Genomic DNA, 20,364 nt, shown 5'->3' with positions numbered 1-20,364 from the left:
ACATATAGTAAGTATAAAGTTAATTTATATACAATGTAACACATTTAATTGTTGCAAATAATAAATACGTATGAAATTAAGAATTTAGGTATAAAGGATTATTCTATAGCAAAAGAACTTATTACAAAATTATATATATAAGCCCTACTAACTTTATAAACGTCAGTTCGCATTGATGTACTGATGAATGATGTTTGTTGGTATTCCACGCGTAAATTTATGAATAAAATTTTACAGTAATATCACCCGTAAATCTGTATCACATATAGGCTATAATTTATCCCGAAATTTCATACGGTTCCCGCGGGAACAAAATATACCAGTTGTATTTTTACGAAGTCACGTCCCATTCATACATGGTGCTGCGGTTGGTTATATCTTTTTTTAAGCAAACATCCATGTCTCTCTGAAATCAATTACGATGCTCAAACAGATGGAATCGTTGGTAAGAACTGGAATATTCGCGTGCTCGTCTATATATCTTTAGTTTCCACTAAACTCTTAAACAACAGGACGGGAATAATATAAGATGATCCTACCAGAATAGCTTTAGCAAAGTTACTTTTAACAAATCGTTGGACCGGTCAAGATATAGAAACCGCAGACGAGTAGATGTAACTTAAATAAGGTTAATATAACAAAATTTTTAAAATATTCCCGTTATTTTATTTCTAATTTGCAAACTCAGGTAATATCAACAGAGCATTCAGCGTGACGGCACGATTATTCGGCAATAAACATTTTATCCTACTTTATGTCTCGTGCAAAGTTATTATAATTAAACCGATTTTTATAATAAATTTGACATTTTAGTACAGATTTGGATCAAATTATTCATGGGCAATTAAAAAATTCCAGGAAAAAAAGGATAGCGAGTTGATAAAAAGCATATTATGACCATTTCAATTTCTATTAGTAATTGTTACAGTAATAAGTAACCGCGAATCTTTTCTGTACCTACACATTCCGAAATTCTCAAGAACCCAGATTGGGAGACGATCAAAAGGAAATAAAAATTGTTTTTCATACTTTAAATTTAAAAAATCCTTCGTACTAACATTAAGTTTTAAGTTTAGATGACATTTTAAGATCGATAAAATATAGAATATAACAAAATGAGCTGTTAATGAAATGTTTAATACACCACAAAAGAGGAAAACCATAAAAATTAATTATATGGTTCAGGTATGCATATTTTGAATCTTTTATTTATGAAAAAAAAAAACGTAGTAAAAGAAGGAATAAAATTTCGTCCTACCTCTATGGGTCATGTAACCGGTTATTTTTTGTTACATCTGTATTATAAGGTAACTTAGAGCGGAACTGCGAATAAACGTAAATGCGTAATATAACATCCTTTAACAAAATTAATTGACACCACCAGTGAAACATGCAAAATAATTAAATAAAACGAATGCAATGTCAATAAGAAGTATTCCTACTTTTGGACACTTTTGGACACTTTTGGACTACTGATAGCTATCTATCGAAATGCGATCAGGAATAATAAAGAATATATTGTATTGCACATTTAAGGCATATTCATAATAACAAAAAAATATATAATACGCATGAGACCAACAAAAAATAGGGCCATCTGCTACCCGAGCGTCTTCATGGGAAATTTACGAGCAAAATTTGGAATAATTCATACAAAAGTCCCACATTCTAAAATGGCTGTTTCTCACGGATTCTTACTTAAATCTCTATCTTTTGTAAATTTACCTATAACTGCGATGGTAACATTTAAAATAAAATCCTAAAAATCTCCAAAACGCACTACAAGAATTTTGTTTTATGATTAAATTGAAGTTGAGACAATTTGATAAAATGATTTTATATATTTGTTGCTTTACAACTCTTACAATGAAATTATAAATATTTTTACAATTTTGGTATGTTTCCAGTTTTTGTAATACTTCTGCGAGCCCACCGTCTGGTTTAATTTTTTTTTAATTACCTAAACTACAGAAAAATCCAGATTTGACTTGTGAATGGGCGAGATGTTCTTTAAGTTTTTTATCTTATTACGTTCTGTAATCTGATAACATTCAGATCTCGGTGCCCTGGCTGCGCATATACAAAATCCTTATTTAGGTTACACGCTTGGAATCTTTGAGGTTTTGTTTTTAAGCTTAGATCTACCGCATAGCATTTTTAAACCTCTTTTAAATTCAAATTAAAAATAATTTTACAAAATATTAAGTTTATTATATTTTTTTATTCCTAATTCTGACTTTTTAACTCTTTTGACCTTACCTTTACTTTTTTTAGTTCAATTTATTTTGCATATTTTGAACATGTACAAAAAATGTGTTTTGTCTTTTTTTTAACTGGATTAATACGGAAAATTATTTACTACTATTTCTTGAATTTTCTTTTATGACCATATTAATAATTCAAATTTAATTAAATTTCTGATCTCCGTAGAACGTTAAAATTACATGAATTGCAATCGTAAGTTAAATGAGGCTGTCATTTTATAAATCGACCACAAAAACAGGATATCGATAGTTACTGAACGAAACAAGTTAATCGATGATAATCTGGAGGAAGTCTAAACCGCTCCCCGATCATTACCGAACCCAACCCAACCAAACCTAACCTTAGCAATGTATTTACAATTTTTAACTTTCATAGTTTTCATATTTTTTTACTAGGTTATATTATTTTTATGTAACACCAAATCAAAACCAGTAGAAAAAAAACAACACAGGATAAATGTTTGTAAAATTATTAGAATAAAATATTGAAATAACATTTTGCTTATATCGTTTCCTTAAATTAATATTTATTGTATTATGTTATATTAACCAAAAAAACTAGAAACTGGAAATGATTCACTTCCGTTCCAGATACGTTGAAAACATGATGCCGCATTACTAAAGTATAACGTCTTCATTCCGCTTGCATATTTATGATATAAGATATATAAGTAAAATACGTTTTGGTTGGCTTTTACATCACATACACACGCAGTTACGGGAAATATATTGGTAACATAACATAATGATACTGGAAAAGCCTAAAATTCAAATATATTTTTTTATTAACTGCCTGGAGAGTGCCTGACTATCATCTTACCTGATAGCAGGAAGAAATGAAGCTGTGGGTGATATATGCACAATCCCAGTCAAAGTTTTTTCACTCTTGCCTTGAAAATATTCCAAATTGTACGTGGAAGGAAACAGACGCAGAGCCGAAATGTCGCGTGAGGTTTTATCTCAACGACGCGACGTAGGAGTTTATGCCTTATATAATTTTTTACTAAGATTCTACTTTGATAATAATCGAAATACAAATGCCTAAAATTTGTTACCATCTTTGATTCAGTCCAAGGCTGATGGAAGAAACTCATATGATTATTTTAATAGCATCTTATTTCACTTAAACTCGCATTTATATAAAAGGTAAGAATTAAGACTAAGAGAATAAATAAATATACGATAAAGGTGAACAAAAGAAAGATCCGATCCAAGTAACGCAATATTTCATTAATTATCATTACACCAGAAACAGAAGACTGTACCATTTTTTCCGATACAGGTGATTTTGGCGACATTTATATAAACATATACAATTAATTGTATTGGTTATATGACCCAATTGTGGTTGAGGAATTTATATTTATTATAATATGGTAATGCCCGTAATACTTATGCAGAATGCTGTCAAATTATTTGCCGATGGAATTATATGTCTTTGTACTATACGAGCAACCTTGTTAGATTAAAAAAAAACCGTTCAGTGGTTGGAAAAATTGTAAAAAATCATTCATGCCTGCAGCTATTGTGACGTGAGAAAAAAAGAGTACATATTATAAATCAACATTTAATATGCAATAGTTTATAAAAACAATCATCAATTAATGATATCAGAATTCGTCCAACTCTGCCTTCGAAGAAATATTTGTCACAAAATCGCCAACTACTTACCCTCAGAAATGTGCTATTGTTTTATTGCACCAAAATGCTTACGATTATGACGTCATACATCATATATCTTATATCTGCCCACTTTGTATACCAGTTATGTATGAGAATGTGTAACTGAACTATTAACACCAGTTCACCTACTCGAAATTCTTGCAACGAAAGTTTTTAATAACAGCAACACTATTGCAAGTTTTATAATGATTTATAACATAACTAACCGAGTTATTCTTAGTTTAACGGTTAAGGTTATGCAAGTTTGCTTACATTGTATACAATAAAAATATGTATAAATTATTACAATATTACATGCAATATAATTTGCAGAAGCTATTCTATTATTGACTAGGAATTATACGCTGTCATCTTATATTCTGTGTATATTATATTTAAAAGATTGAAGTTTGATAAAATATAGAAAAGATAGACCTTGCACATCATATCATTACAGTTATTCTGCCGTATTGTAACTGTTAATAGATCGATAAGTAGCATTTTAATAGTCCAGAACAAATAAAATATTATGAGTTTTATTCGCCTCCAATAAATAAGAAGACAAATTCATTGCGTAATCATTTCAAAACTAGGATTACTCATTATGATACATTAATGCATCGCCTACGTCTAGTAAACTTCTGTCGCAATACTAACATTGTGTGCGTTCAACTCGTAATGATTTGAATAACAAAGTTTTTATCTTACAGATCAAGCCGTTCACAGCATTAAAAACACCAGAGAAGGATGATTTTCAAAGATAATAAACGATTTCAAATACAAAATAATATTAGAAGAGTTACTTACAATCTTAAGTACAGAATACAGATCTTACGTATACTTATCTATCTTACGATAATCTTACGTACAGAATACAATAAGAATACAAAAATATTTTTATATAGGTTAAAAGACGCTCGTGATAAACCACAGTTAATAAAATCACCAGAACAGGTGAGAATCTCAACATGATTCGATTATTAGCTCGATTTTTTTAAGAATACCATTTAAAAAAAAAAAAAAACAAAATCATATGTAATCAATTATAACAGAACGAAAGATTGAAAATGTTCTCACGAAACCAATACACACTGGCTGCTGTTAACACTGTACAGTCAATTGTTAATTTTCAACGGTCATTATCACAACGCGTCGAATATAAATTCCGTTGATAATCACGGTTTTTGCATGTGATACACAATGATCTCTATCTCTATGATGTTAACGAGCATGAAATAATATCATCACTCCATATTTATTTAAAAATAATAATAAATTTAAATGAACGAATACCATTTCAGATATTTTAAAACAAATAAATAGTTTAAGCCAAACACAAAATGAATAAAAATATTTTTACAACCAAAATTTAATAGGAAACTTCAAACGAGACTAGCGGTCAATGATATATTTACTTATGTAAGTGTAAAATGTTTATAGTAAAATGATTATTCGAATAAATATGAAATGAAGATGTTTTATTTGAGCTATGTTGTAAAGATTTAAAAAGCTCACATCAAAATATGTAAGAAAAAACAAAATAAAGTAGAAAACGTATACTTTTACAGAAAAGTTCAAAATCAATAGAAAGACTTAAAGTTGCAGGGAGTTAGTTTTACTCTATCTGCTAACTTTAGAATCTAACTTTTTAATATATCAATATAGCTAGTTCTAAACAATCTTTAAATAAACCCAAGCTCTAAAAGATACATATTTTTTATTAAACGATATGATACGGTAAATCTGTGGAATCTGTCAGTGGATCTTAATATTTACGAGTTAAGAGGTTCGAACTTTTACTGTAAGAGGTATTTATAAAATAACTCTAAAATTTAAAGAGAGAAAAATAAAAAGCCCTAAAGAAGACCAATACCTATAATCAGTGAAATGATTTAAATTTATTCTTGTATTTGTCAGTCACACCTATGTATGTATTTCGTACATGATATAAGGATACGTAATCGTTTTTCTAACTATTTAAATGTAGATGCAATTGCCTTGATGGTTGCAAGGAGAATTAATTCTTAACCACACCTGAAGCTGACAGGGCAGAAAGTTGCACGTACGTATAATATTTGCCATTGCTGTGGGTAATGGGAATTCTGTAATTATAGAAGATTAATTGAAACTATCTGTGAGAAATCTCAACAGTAACATGACAATGGTTAATAATACCAGGAAACGCATTGTTAGAAAATTGTCTTTATGTACGCGTAATTTAAATCGATTTTTATATAAATTACGCAATAATAAATTTCAGTGGCATAAAATTTAATTGTAAATAAATTTAACTGACAATTTTACAAACAAACAAGTAGAATAGAATTATTTTAGTAAGCATAAATATAGTGTCGTGAACTTATCAGGGAAATGCGGAAATTTTGTATTCGTTGAGGTATAGAATAAGCGACCGTGTACGGATGAAATCAACATAGTGTTTGTTAAAAAGGAATGGATTTCATTATAATGGGCACTTATAAAGCAAAAACTATAAATATTCATATTTAGTTTCAAACTACAATATATCTAGAATTTAATATTAATAGAATGAAATAAGGTTTATCTTGCGTGTGCATTTAATCTAGCATTTAAGAAGTGGACGTATAATTTGGTACATTTTACACCTGCTACGTGACATTCTCTCGATAGCGAATACTGCGTGCGATGCACGAAACTGATTTGTTAAGCCATTTGTATCGATTACGAACGTAACGCCAGGCAACGAGCCTATAAATAGCTTCCAAATATATCTTTCTATTACATGATTTTTATAAAATAAAAGATAACATCTTTTTCAAGTCTTAGATATATAAAAAATAAGTTATAATTTATCCTTACATAGGAAAAGTGATAAAACGTGGATACATTTACACTTCTAATTTCACTTGTAAGCTATTAATTTGTAGCGATCTTTGTGTGTATACAGCCTTAACTTGAAGCATCGTGAATGCAATATTTATGTCTAAAAGGCACCAAACAAAGGTACGTGAAAGCGTCTGTCCGTAACGCTACTTACGTATTCACTGTTCTTTATTAGTCCGCGAACAATATATTATGGTACCAAGTTCATTGTTAAAAAGTTCGCAAGAGTTATATAGTATGAGATTACAGTGATTACACGGTTTAATTATATGAGAAAAAATTAACTTCTCATTGCAGAGGATTTGTTAATTTAATTATGAAACTCTTCACATATAAAACAAATTAAAAATGTGCTGTGAAAACTGGAATAACAAAATTACTTACTATATCAACATTAATCGATGACATTTGAACAGTTAGCTACTTGACAGTTAGTTATTAACGCTTATTGTCCGTATCCGCGCACATCGGCATTAACATTAATGATCAGTAATAGGTATTTTGAAACGACACACTATCAGTTTTTCGGTTAATCGAAGACCCATTATTAATGTTAGAGCGAAACAAGCCAATATTGTTACCTATATACCTAAATCTTATGTACTTTGTATCATCCAAGTAAGGTACTAAAATTTAAAATTTTTATCTTCGGAAGCGAATATGGATATTTTAATAAAAACTGTAAAATAAGAATGGAAGACAAAAAAATTATTCAACACAATTATGTCGAAGAAAACATAAATAAAAAGATAAATGTAAAAATTTCTGCAGAGATAAAAATCTCGTCAGTTTATTATTGATCTGTGATACACCGTCTCGAATCCATTAAGCCGAAACTATACAAAAACATTCGCAATAGCACGCTCAAGACTGTTACGAAAGACGCCACGGACCATGAACATTCCTTACCCACTGAGCGATCCAACTGGTAGACAAAAACTACAACAAAACTTAATCTAAGCGTGCTTTCTATAGATAACAGTATCTTAACACGGATATATGACAGATTTACAGTTCTGTAATTTAACTTCAAGAAACGCTCACTATTCATTTGCTATAAAACGCTATCTACATTTCCTTTTATTAATAACATGATAAATAATAAATAACTAAAATAGGAAGTCAAATATTATACTGCACTTGATATGGTATTGCCATTACTGAAAAACGCCGGAAAGAAATCAAACCAGCATTTCGCTCATGACATTAACCGACTAAGTTACTTTCAAAACTAGATCTTTTTTAATACACTTTTTAGAACGGTTGAAGTTAAGTACATATACAGAGAGGAAGTAAAGAAAGAAACACGTCCCGTTTAGAGAGATTTAATTGAAATGTATTAGATCTTTTTTAATCCCTCGGTTAAAATTACAAATATTGCGAGATATAAAAATAAAACTTTAGAGGTAAACAAGTTTCCTATAGAGGCTGAGGAATGTCTCATTTCACGGCCAATCTATTTATATTTATCTAGAGATTGTCGTCGCGTGCAGCAGCTGCGCCAGCGCATGCAGCCCCTCGCGTTCTCTGCACCGTTAAGTAGAGGATTCCATAATTAACACTGTTCCAACGGCTCGCTTCGATTCGGTCTGCTCTAGTATCGTAAATTGTTTATCATTCTACGATTCCGGGGTTATTGAACAGCTCTGGACGATATTCAACAGACTCCTATCTATCAATTCTTAGATGATACCCAGCGTGTTTAAACACATCATCAACATTCCACTGTTTATTAATTTAAGATAAATCTTGAAATCAAAACTTTAAAGCTTTTGTATGCCGCAATACAGTGAGTTATTATGTATTTTATTACCATAAAGCTGTTGTTGAAGGCATAAACACTACAAAGACATGTCAAAAGGTGAAGCAACTTCTGGGATTTCGAAACGTCAGATCTAAAATTTGCATCCAGCGTATGTCTATGTCGCCGGAGGGAATTCTCTCTTTTGATACAAGAATCCTTTAAGTTTGATAACTTAGTTTATATAAACTTTATCTCAGGAGGTAGCTCAAGTTTTAATACACCTAAGATTTAATTAAAATATAAGTTGCGAATTTGGTCAAATGTTGATCTCACAGATTTATTGTAACTAACAAAATATAATATTTAATAGTTCTTTCCCTCATATTGTCCTGCTCATTTGTAATGGCTATATCAAATATCTTCATATTTTTCAGTCTGTGCTGTTCTGTCATATAATATAGTAAAATTTCATAAAATATCGTCTGACACCAAATAAATATCCATAAAACGGAGCGCTAACGGCACAACATTCTATATTTACAAGCTTTATCTCTTAAAAGACTATAATAAAAGTTATTAATTATCTTAAAAGAAATATATCATGAACGTTTCAAGATTAAATCGCTGATGTTGTGGATAAATGGATAAAGTGTGTGTGTGTGTGTGTGAAGTGGATAAATGTGTGACGTTGTGCATAAATGTTACCTATTCTATGAGATTCACTTAACATATCCGTCATAAACGATGAACAGAATTTATCGGATATTTCGATTCAATCTGCTGTATATTAGCGATGTAATATTTCTTGCATCATCATTCGAATACATTGTGTTAAATCTCAGACATGACTAACCGATTCCTATGAAATGTTCACATCTAAATGTTCTACGTTTTCTTTCATCGATTAGAGTAATACATGTTGATGTACATATCTCGTGTGTGATAACATTCTACTTTTTATTATCTCGGCAATGTTTCTATGCGTTTTGGTCTTTATTGCTCCTATATATTTATATCATTTTTATAAAATGGAATGCATGTTTCATGGTGTGGATCTGCTTTTATTGTGGTATTAAAGATACAACTGTTAAATGCTTTACCAATACAATGAATTAGAGAAAATGCGACATACATATTTGTAAAAAGGTTTTCCGATTTCAAGACAAACATTCCTGTGACTCATGCGATGAAGGGAATATAGAGAACTAATTTTCTTATATGAAATTGTTAATAGCTTGGCAAATTCCAAGAATCTATTGGTTATAACATCATATAATTGTAAATTTATCTCCTCGCCTATCCTCTTGTCATCGCAAGACTAAGAATAATTTCCGTAACGTAAGAGGTTTTAATGTGCACAATAGCAAATATTTTGATATTAGCAACCATTGATTAAGTGAATATATAATAAATTCAGTTAGAAATATTGATGGCCAATAGTAGTAAATTATAATATTCAATATTGTATAGCCTAACGTTAGTCAAAAATTTTCTTAATATAAATCGTAAGATTTATTAATATTTGTTACTATTATATTTTCTCTTTGTGTTGTATTTGAATTAACATTTAATAATAGTTGTATTTTTCATTTATTTTGTATTCTTGGTAAAGTATTTGAATTTTGTTATATAAATACACTTCTTGATTACTAAGAGATGTAATCTTTGTAGGTTTTGTTTAGTTTTATTTATTGTGTTAAATACCATGCCTGAGATAAAATGCTGTATGTTTCCAATAAGAAATAATATAAAATAAAATATTTTGTTCGTTTGAAATAAATATTATATTCAAAAACGAATTTTAATATAAAATCTAAAACACTAAAAATACAAAAAAGACCCTCAATATAAAAATTAAGGTGTTCTGTTAAGTTTAAACAGTTTACTAGTTTAATAAAACAGAAGTATTCAAAGCGGTACCAACGCTACTACTTCATATGACACGGAAATATATCCATAGGTGCAGCGTAACTTTATCCGACCGAACTATGCTTTACAACGAAACAAAATATTGGACTGCAAAGGTTAAAGTAATTGGTACACTGACATTTCCAGGAACAAACTCTTGAATATTGCACATGAAAACGCAACCAGTTAAAATACCATCAGGCGGTTATCAGATCTTTATATCTTTAGTTCAACTTAAAAGCGGCAAAATTAAATCCGTCTCATAATGTCTTCTTAAAAAACGTAGCCGCGTGGAATTCGTTTGAAGATATTTTACTTGTTTAATCTTTATACAATACTAGGTACCAGCCCCGGCTTCGCACGGACTCTTTACAAAAAATATAAAATAGGGTATTTAATTTTGAGAATTATTAAACTTATATTATGATAACTTTCAAATGGTACGCCCGATTTAAATTATTTAAAAAGTAATTTATAGATACTGATGTAGTTTTGAAAAAGAAGTAATTTATTTTGATAAGATTTAATGACGTATTTATGTAAATAGCTTTCCAATAAACGCTTTAGGAATGCCAATTTTTAAAAGTTCTAAAATGGATATAGTATATTGTAAAATGGATATAGTTAACATATAGAAAAATGCAATATATAAGATACACAATTCCACCATATATTATTTTGTTAAATCTCAAAGACTTTAGGCAACGTTTTCGTTAAAAGCTCTCAGACGGCTCATATTTTCCCGACATCTTAACAAATATCGTTAATATACACACAAAGAAAATACAAAAACTTAACAAATCGTGTACTAAAACTTTCCTCGAAACAAAATCAAACAGTTATCACGCTAACTGTTTGATAATAGGTCCAGTAGTTTTTCCGTGTGTCGCGAACAGACAGCGAGACGCGGCGAGGGACTTTGTTTTATAATATGTATTGATACTTAATTAATATATAATATATTTACCGCATAATAAAGTAATTATTAAATTTAAACGATCTCAAACGCTATCCTGGACTATTCAGTCGCATACAACGTAACCGAGAGTTAAACGGAAATCAATTTACGAACATCAACGTCATCGACGTGAGAACAATTCAATATGATAAAAATTTAATTATCACAGCGTGTGAAGCGTGAAAAGTCAATATTGTTATTGGCCGTTAACAGGTAAATTGTATAGACTTATGCTGTTACATCAACTTTATATGTCAGCGATGTGTCAAATAACTTGGATATGGCGTCGTAAAATCACAATCTACGCAATCTTGTATATCGTACTGCTTACCTTTTATGATGAATAAACAAACATATTCCATAGTTAGGCATCATGTATGTGACCCAAAATAATTACGCTCACTTATAACATAAAGGGTAAATTATTAAACCGATCAAACATGGATCTAAGGTAGCGCTTTTAGAACATATATTGGATTAAACGATGAATTTAACCGTTGTAACATATTGTATGGGAAGTGATCCATTCATTGTTTTGCTTGTTTGGCCTTAAATGTTTTGATACCATGCTTGAACTTTAGTGTTATTGAGATAAAGGCGAAATTCCAATGATAAAATACTCTGTTTCTTTAGTCCTTTAATGGATTTTGTTTCGACCGAAACGGACGTTGAAAAAAGGGGCACGACGGGAACGCACCTGTCAGTAGTGTTGCCAGTTTTTAAAGAGGACGGGTGAATGGCGGCTACTACAATGGCTTGTTGAAATTTTGAATTCGGAATCCTTTTTAGCCAAATTATTTCCACCCTTTTTTAACAATAAAAAAATATTACACGCCAGTACCTACTATTTAAAATAATATTCTGAAGCCTAAGTGCTTCAATGAATAATTTATGAGGAGTCAGTATTAGGTATCATTTGCTCGTATAAATTTTACTATAACCTATTAAAAACGTCTAAACATAGATAATCTGTATCACTAAGTGTCATTCACTTAAATCTGACTGACTGACCAGTTACATCATAACCAGTTTAGTCGAGGAACAGTCAACAAACTCACGTAACGAGTTCCACTTGCTTCCATTTCGCGTTTATTTCTCTCATGACTCATCTCTAGTGTAATTAACAATAAGACTAAAGACAGATAAAACAAAGGTAAGGCGACATGTATGACGGTTATAAGCGATAAAGTAAAAATGACATTGTCACGACATACATTTTGTTACATTTACTTATTTAAATCACGTTTTGAGTTTCATACATTAATTCAATTTAATTAGTTTTTAGTAATTGTAAATAATATTTATTATAGTTTCAAAAGTTTACCAAGTGACAGTGGGAAGAGATCTTTTTGAAGTCCCATTCACGCGCCCACGATAAAACTTAAGAAACAGTGGTGCAGTACTCTATAAAAACGATGCCTCTGTAAAGACATATAGTTTAAAGATTACTAGATTATTTTATTATATTTCCTGTATTAGTACGAATTAAAACACCCACTTATGACTTGTTTGTAATGAGAATAAATTTTAAGTATACAATTACACTGGTTATCATTTTATCCCGTATCCATGAAGGTTGTATCTTATATATATATGAATTAATAAGAAAACAAATTTAATTTGGAAGCTCGGTTGGAAGCCGTCATTATACGAAATCTCAGCAATCATTTATCATCAACAGCCTTTTGAGCGGTTGTTAGTAAAAAAGCAGCTTAAAAGTAAAAGGGGTCCCGTCGTATTTCTAGCTTATAGTTTTTCAAAACATTAATATTGTAGGCAAAACAAATTTATATGAGTTTTGCTACTAAAACACTTTCAAATATAATTGAACAGTTCAACTTTATTATTAACGTAGACAGAACAAGCAACGGGGCACATCGATTTCTCAAATTTACATTAGAGAACTGAAATAAAGCAAAGATTAAATATTTACAGTTGAAATTGGAACTACGACCTCCAGAAATAAACCTCTGAAGTCGAGTTAATTACGTCCCTTGAGAAAATTTACTCATTCATAGTAAATGAATCTGTAAAGGATTTTATGATTACAACATCTACACTAACATTACTTCTTTGTATATTTTTTTACCATGTATTTTTTTTTGTGCTTAGTGTTAAGTACTTTATACAGTTTAAACTATTTCTTATCTTTTATTCTGTTGGTAATAAAAGGTATTCAAGGCAAAAAGAATAGTCGAAACCTCTCGAGGTTTGAGAAGAACCTGAATAAATATATTGTGCGAGTATAAATTGTTAAAGGAATTTTTTATATCTAATTCGTCTTTTCCAAAATCATCATTCATAACTAATTTAATTATATTTTTTCTAAACCAGTAAAAAATTACTGAACCCAAAAAAATGAACACTATTATTTAAAATTGGGCAGCATCTACTCACAACGATCGGTCTCATTGAGTTCTCTTATTATTTGTGGCTTGAAGCCTCCAATTATTACCAATGATTGCCGAACAACTTGGAAGCATCAACATTACATGTCGATGATTTATTTAGACAAGATCTACTACTTTAAGATTACTAACTCCATAACTAATAAGAACAAGAGTCTCGTTAAATTAATCCAAAACTGCATTTCAACTCAGTTAGATTCATATCTTTTGTTTCTTCTTATTCGTAGTTTAATTTGAGTTTCAGAAAGTTTTAAAATTTTCTTATATCTAGACTAAGCGAGAAAAAGTTGGACATTTTATTTTGATAAAATATATACGTTAATCCGAGTTTCATTATCATGTTATAGCTGCTTGCATTTAAATCTAAATAACGATCACTTCAAATAAGCACATAAAATTTAAATTAATTGTAATAAAAGCGGTATAATTTCATCGATAATTCGTAAAAGCTATTACAGAAATTGCAAGAAGGTTTAATTTGAAGAGTAATTTTCGGCACGCGAATGTGCCCTTCAGGTAAGCGTCGAACGGTAGCTGAATGAACAAACCTAAGCAGACCTTTTTCTCAAACATGTGTAGAGGATATCCGCTGTTCATCCAAGGGGTCATTATGCGAGCAATTCACTTTTTGCGCTATGAGCAAAACTATCTCACCGCTAACGATCTCGTTCAAATGAAATTTATCGTCAAAATAAAATTAATAGAGCTTATTATCATATAAAACTACTTGTAACTGTGCAAACCTACACACTTAGATGATTGATTTTAATATTTGAATGGCATGCATAGTTTTTGTTTTAGAATACCAGTTTCAACAGCTATATATTTTTTTTATTTTATTTGATGTGCCTAACAAACATTTCTTTGGAACGTAAAATTAAATTATAATAAAAAACATAGTGAATAATTTTAAAATACCAATCAAAAGAAATAATGCAATAAAAAATGACGAATGAGATCAACGTTGCGAATTAGCGGAACGTGATTCAGAGGCGGCACGATAAAGATACCTGTTAATAAGTGACTTCCTTCAAAAATAATTAAAAATGACAGGGATATGAGACGAGACAAGATCCCATATTAAAAACATTGGAACTTGTAACATTTTTTAAACTCTATGGACATATATAAATTATCCTATGCTAAACGCTAAATTGTTTAAATTACTGTGAAAAAAAACAGAAAATATAATATTCAAATGGCATAATAAGATAACACATAAATTAGTTTAGAATGAGGCTATGTATCTGATACATAATACATTTATATTTTATACAACAGTCATGCTTTCTTATTTCCTTTCTCTGATGTTAGTCATAATTCAGCCATTACAATTATAGACAATTACATAAAAAATTTACGGTCGCCCGCTAACAGCCACTTCCTCTAGTTATAAATATAGTGGCTCTTTGTCAACGGCTCATTTCACTAATTACAACAATCCATACAGTGTGATAGGGACATACGTTTAACAAATGTTTTAAGATCAGTCAAGTTCATGACACGAATCGACCGGTCACGACATGTCTTCAAGTCTGATGTGATAAAATTACGGATGCGTCATATATGATAACATCTGAGTAATGTTCTCATTGCTGGTTGATTTATTAGTCCGCTTACTGGGTGTATATGCTCTGGCATTCATACTTCAGAAATTTTATTCGCGACTTTAAGGTCTTCCGAGACACGTAATTTTAGACAATGCCCACTTATTAAACCAAAACTATGTAAAGTTTGGTTAAAGAGTAATCATATAGTTTCAATGACCGCACATACTTTTGATATTAATTTCAATTTAATGAGAATCTTCAATACGTTTGCTAGAGTCGAAATAAAAACGTAACTTCTGGACTAGTTACGATAAAAAGAGCAATAGAAAGCTTTCCTACTTAAAAAACTTTCCGTTTACATGATCGTATATAAAGGATACCGGAATTGGTATCCTTAAGGCGCCGGATTGTAGTTATTTAGCACCTCGACTGCTCCCACGTTCCCAAATACGCTTCTGTCTGGGAAACTTTAAATGGCATCCACTTTGTTCATACTAAAATATGGTCAAATAAGACACTGGATCACATTGAACGCTAAACTCATCCGGTCATCCGGTTTAAGTGTAAATAATATCTGTCCAAAATATATATATATTAATTAAGTATCAGTATTGTTAATTAAGAAGTTTTATTAGTTCACGTTCGTAAACAATTCCGTGTTAAATAATCGTAGTTCGATCTCTAGCATACAAACATTCGCTTCTACTAAATAAGGCTGACCGAAAAAAACAACTACTTATGATATGATAATGATACTATTATTATATAGGAATGTTAGACAGCAAAATTTTATAAAAATTCCAAAGTTACATACTCGCATATAAATTACCCTATTACTTAACATGTGCATGTATTTCACCTAAAACACCTAATAGACGCTATTTACAGTTATATAGTTTTTAAGTAAATGCTTCTCAATTGCTTATATTATTTAATGATAAATAATTATAGGATGCTAATGCTATTAATAAGCTAATTGAACATGAATTAAGAATCCGTCCGAGCAACGCTTGAACTGTTATAAATTGCGGTCGGAATCAAATGTTATCATCTCTCTTGGCAATGCATGTTGTTCATAATATTTCAAAACACATTTAACATTTCGAGATGTCTGTTATTTGTATTGATTATTTTTAAAAATTAATAATTTCTAAATTCACATAAAATTCATCGCATCCAATGTCTTGATATTGAAAATATGCTCGCAGTGTTTTTAAGTTATGTATACACTAGGAATATTTTGCAATTAAAATTGCACAATTCAACTTTTTTAAACCTGCCTGAGTTTTTTGCTAACATAATAGTCAATTTACTTAAGTGTATGTAAACGTTAGTACCTACTAAAGATATTCCAATAGATGTTAGAGTAAATATTTACACTACACATTGACAGAGTCAACAAGCCTCAAACAAAAGAGAATATACGTTAGCGAGATCTGGAAATGTAGTTATACTTGAAATGGTCTGTCTTACTTTAGAAACAAACATATTATTATTTATAGGAAAATAATCATACACCTAATCGGTTACATACGAATACACAAAACGTTTTAAAATCAATAGTACGTACATTTATATAAAAATAGAATGAAATAGTTGAGTTAAAAACCCTTTGCCAGATTCGTTTGTAACGTAAATAAATAAAACATCCAAGGAATCATAAATTCAACGAGCGGCACTACTTTAAAAATGTAATAAAATATTTACGAAGGCAAAGTTCGCATTACTAACTAACTATGTGAGTCACATGTTACTTCTGTAGGTATGCAATGGAAACTAAAAATACTTCTAGCAGGGCCAGGGGTCGAGGCCACGAGTCAACACCACTGATATTTTTCGATGTTTTCTCATCTCGAAACCATTATGATATATAAAAGGAAAATATTTCTCTAGGCACTGGCGCCGTAAAGACCGGAAAAATGTGAATCATAAGGCGTGACCTTAATATGACCGGTAACATATGTTTTACCATCAAATCATTCTTAATGTTACTGGCACAAAATAAAAATTTATTTACCTTTAAAACTAATACCCTTATTGGATTATTCGGAATTTAAAGAGTTTCATCTAAATTTTAAGAAAAGGTGTACTTATATTGCGTTTGGAGCGAAATATAATTACTCCGTTTACCCATATATTAAAAAATATATCGTTTATAAAACATATATCGTATCCATTAGGGGAATGTAAAATGTAAATATATTTCCCTGGAATACACCTCATCTGTATACCAATTAACATGTATTGGTTTACTCTCAGTTGAGGTTTTATCTTTACTTCCATACGGCCTGTTTATGTTTTTTCAATTGTGTTAATTATACCGGAATGTGAGTTTCTGATATGCCAGCCGTGCCATAAATATCCTAGTTTGGCGTTGTCGAAGTGTTGTCGCAATAATCTAGCGAAGTTATTCATTGGATCACAATTTTACTTGTACTGTGGGAATTTGTCTTTAACTCTTAATTTATTAGCTTGATACACCTGTAACGGTTATAAAATTATAGCTATTTTTAATTTCTAAATATAAATATTTATATGAGAACTGTTAAAATGGTATTATATTTGATATAAGCATTATGGACATCATAGCGAGAAAAAATCCAAAATTAAACATAGTATGTATCTAAATCGCTCTGTCTAATTTGAATTCTCATTAGTCAAAAATATTTAGGATGCAACGACCTCTTATTTGGTTACAAATAGCTTCACGGCTAATGAACGTAAAAATATAATGCAAATCACGAATTCATGTACTACTAATATAACGACGTGCCTTCTTTGTTATTGATGTTCGCAGATCATAGCAACATCAACGGAGCTATATAAATATTATACTAGAATATATCTGTATTTTATTAAGTTATTAGGAAGCCTCATCATTTAATTATTTACACAAAGTCGAAACACTATTTTGATTGTTTCATTCTATTGGATAAGTTTGGGGACAAATCCTTACAATTTTGTAGCCTCACACAACATACGGACCGTTATTAGTTATTCAAATATAAATATATGCAAATAATAGTATTGTATTGTAGTAGGTTTATCATTGAAACTTCAAACTCTCTGTATGTTGTAACGATTCAAACATGTGGTTAGAGTAAAGGAGACACCCTTTTTACAATTTAAACGATTTTATCAAAGACAAAAAGCCACATTATTTGTGCAATTAGTTTAAATAAATCTGTGAATAAAGTGCAATATTTTTCCCAATGTATAAAAATGATTTTCTTAGTTGTCGCCTCGAAAAAAAAAATTTTTTTCAGTTAGTACACATAAGATCACTTGTATATAACTGAACTATTCTATTGAAATGAAGTTATTAATTAAGTTTGTGTATGTAGTTATATTTTTTAACAATTTTTTTTAATACGACTTGAAGGTAACATGGTACGGATTATTTAGCCGATTAAGATACGCGATTCTAGCGTAGTAGTAAGATGTTATGAAAAATATATTAAACTATTTACCTAAAATTTATAGCATATTTTACTAATTGAGATTACATGGTATTTAAAGCACGTTAAAGTGTCATTCAGTACCGCCAATACCCGACTGAAATTTGTATTGAGAAAATACATATGTATATCTACATTCCATATTAATAATAAAAAACGTTGTTTCTGTCTGTACCACTAAAATTATCTAATTATACAAAATGCATGCCTGTGGATATAAACTCAGTTTATTTACCAAAGCGTGTATGTATGAATATATATATATTTAAAATTTTTGTTTGTCTTTCCGTTTGTTCCGGTAAATTTCTAAAACGGAGAAGGTGATTTCGTACGGTTACTTTATTCACTTTAATATTAATTTTATTTTAGAATTTTATTTGTTTTTATTTAAAATTAAAAAAATCTGCCCAGGAAAATTAGTCTTCACAGCTAATTTTTAATAGTTCAATTGTGCAATGTGTAAAAAGTAAAGCTAAGCATAGAAAGTTCATTACAAATTATTCGTTTTACGAGCTACTTAAGTCTAGATCCCTCCTTATCTATTTTGGCTCGAGACATAGTTCAACGACCGCATGTTAATACCTAATTAACTTTTAAAGTATATTTGGCTAGTCGTCTATGACTTTCATTGTTCTGTAACTTTATAATAAATACAATAATATATAGTATTTATAAACTTCCGTCTTTATACAAAGGGACTATCGAAAGACGTATTGATTTTTAAGGTCAAATCTCGTAAAAGGTTATTAATTCTGTATGTTTCAAAGTAGGTTTTGAAAAATATGCGTTATTATAGGTATAGCTTGCGATATTAAGATATGTATAACTAAGTATAATTACAGTTATTGGTAAGCATTACGTTTGTCATATGTAAAAAGAACAAAGTATTTCATTCTCGTTTTACAACGAATGACATGAATCTCAACGGGCATCATAATGATTCAGGACATTTGATTTTGATGAAAAAATCATAATAATAAATAAAAATAAAACTTCGTCCATATTGAGAACTATAAAAGTTAATGAAACAAAAAAACTTATATCTCATGGTTGTTGATTCTGTTGCATGAAACAAATCGCAGTGAGCAGGTTGCCGGCTCAGGCAAAAAACAAAAGAGAATACTCACTCAGAAATTCGTAGCACAATTTGTCACAATTAAATATAAAAATGTTGTAAGAAATCTTATATAAAAATAGGCACACACAATATACTTCGGGCACAGAACGAATCACTTGTTTATTTACGTAGTTCCGTAGTGACAGTTCCTTTGATATTTATTGACGCGCATGCGCGAAACGCTCGTTCCGACGACCGGCGTGCGACTGACGGTGCTTATTTGATTGAGTGAACGTTTTCGTTATTCCGCTGCTAGTGAATGAATCAGGAAGGGAACGAATGTGAAAAATACGTCTGTGTGTGTCCTTCGTAAAATTTAAAGGCTCTTCCGAATAGGGATGTAAAACTCAATGGCCTGGATTTTAATGAAATAGAATTGTATGGAGTGATTTTTTTTGTGTTTTTTATATTTTTATTTTTAATATCAAATTTA

At 30.1% G+C, this 20,364-nt stretch overlaps 1 protein-coding gene across 1 annotated transcript in view; it reads right to left on the bottom strand.

Moving 5' to 3' along the window:
• LOC116771090 (MOXD1 homolog 1-like) overlaps positions 1-20,134 on the bottom strand; it is a 37,987-nt gene extending 17,853 nt beyond the window's left edge. Inside the window, exon 1 of the mRNA XM_032662786.2 lies at positions 19,942-20,134. The gene's annotated coding sequence lies outside the window, so the exon portion shown is untranslated. The remainder of the gene's footprint in view (positions 1-19,941) is intronic.
• Between the last annotated feature and the right edge of the window lie 230 nt (positions 20,135-20,364).

Source organism: Danaus plexippus, chromosome 17, assembly GCF_018135715.1.
Source record: "Danaus plexippus chromosome 17, MEX_DaPlex, whole genome shotgun sequence".
Taxonomy (NCBI): domain Eukaryota; kingdom Metazoa; phylum Arthropoda; class Insecta; order Lepidoptera; family Nymphalidae; genus Danaus; species Danaus plexippus.
This window is presented reverse-complemented; position numbering and strand designations above follow the sequence as displayed.